The sequence below is a fragment of the Habropoda laboriosa genome, unplaced genomic scaffold, assembly GCF_001263275.1.
Source record: "Habropoda laboriosa isolate 0110345459 unplaced genomic scaffold, ASM126327v1 scaffold88, whole genome shotgun sequence".
NCBI lineage: Eukaryota > Metazoa > Arthropoda > Insecta > Hymenoptera > Apidae > Habropoda > Habropoda laboriosa.
Genome location: NW_017100219.1, coordinates 1,166,818 through 1,168,800, shown reverse-complemented (window position 1 = coordinate 1,168,800; position 1,983 = coordinate 1,166,818).

Here is a 1,983-nt window from a genome sequence, read left to right as displayed (position 1 = left end):
GGGGGGAGAGAGAGAGAGAGAGAGAGAGAGAGAAAGAGAGAGAGTGAGAGAGAGAAAGAGACAGAGAGAAAGAGAGAGGAAGAGAGAGTATATCCCGCTAAGCAACCACAGATTTCACGAATTCTCTCGTTAGATCTTATCGTTCTCGATTGGTAAGTCAGCATGAATTTTCACATTTCTATTTACCGACGTTCACCTCCGCGGCACGCGAAAATTCACCACATTCTCGATCGGTAAAAACGCATATTCCCAAAAAAAAAAAAAAATTCACCGTAACATTTGAACATTTAAAAGTTCGCATGTGCAACTTCGTATCGTACGTCGATCATGCGCAAACACTAGAGTTTCCACGGTGGAGTGAAATCGAGAGAAAAACAGCTAGTGATAAATGTCAGGCGGATAGAGCGAGGCGAGGAGAGAGAAGAGAGAGAAGAAAAAATCACGCGTCGTTGAAAATCTTGAACAAGCCGCCCTTGGCTTGCCTTCTGCTGACCCGAATACCTATATATTAGGTGGCGCGTTATTTATAGAACCACCCCCCGATGAACGACCCCAACCAGCGCGACGTAAAGAAGCTCCAAGGAAGGAAATAATTGCGCCTTCCTTTGTTGTGTCTTGTCGTCACGTGCAATACCGCCCTAATTTCCAAACCTGCACGCGGGATAACCACCTTTCATTCCCTCCGCCCCCAGGAAAAAAAAAAAACAATCGCCATTATTCGTGACGAGACTCGACGACGTAAGGTGATTCGCCATTATAATTCCCATCGACACACTCACACACACTACGGTACACACTTCTCTGTGTTAATTGACCTTTAGAACGTGCACGCTTGGTTTACTTATACACAACTTGTAAATTTCACGTCTGAACGTATAAAATACACCGCTATTAATATTCGACCAGCGAAAGGGCATTTTCTCGAGAAACGTCGTTCGATTTGCCTTCGTTGTTTCATCATTTACGATTGAAACCACGGAAATTCTACCTTATCTACAATCTATTACGGCCCTTTTTGTCCCAGTTTCCCCTACACCCTTAACCGTCTTTCTTTTTCCTTTTTTCCTTTCTCATCGTGGCTGTTCAAGCGAGGTTCACCGACCTGAACTTTTTCTATGACGTTATCGAACAATCTACGTCACGAACGCGACATTATCGACGTTACTGCGTATTTAAGTGCACTTTATCGTGACCGCGTGATCAATGACTGTTAACAATTTCACGTCGGATTTCATATAGAAAGGAGAGAATTGCTTGTTCGACCTTGGAAATCCCCTCGAAAGCTTGGATTTAATTTCGTGCCGAAATTGAAAATAGGGGGTGAAAAATTGAATACGATATATACGTGTCCGTGATGAATTGCTGCGAAAGATAGGAAAGTGGTGTGGATAAACAGCAACGTAGCGAGAAACTGCAATACCGAGGTAGGTCGATAAGAGCACGGCAACATCGGTAACCGTTGTGCAAGGGTTGGTAAGGGAAACAGGTGGTTTGATGACCACTGGTAAAAGTAGTAAGAACCATTGAGGGATACGGTAGGGTGATTTCGTGTCAAGACTAAGAAACGTCGCGTTATTCGAAGTGAAAACGGTGGTAGGTGTGCAGAGAGAGATGTCTGACCGAGCACAGGACACTTCTACTGCGTACCATTGCCCTACTGACGCACGCATTTGAATACCGTGCTTCATGAATAAATGCAGAATAGAATTATTCAAGTATACATTCGAAGCAGCATTTAAAAAAACGCATTCTTTTTAATTGCTGATTTTTTAACGTGGAAAAATATTAGTAATAGCGTTACATTTTTTTTTTTTAAACAGAAACAGTTTTAAGATGAAATCTCATTACACAACATAGACTTTTAAAATTTTTTAATATTAACAATTTTATCTATGACCTTAAATTCTTTTTGAAACGGAAATAATTTTAAGATGGAATCTTATTACACAACATAGATTTTTTTTTAATGCAATACAGAAAATA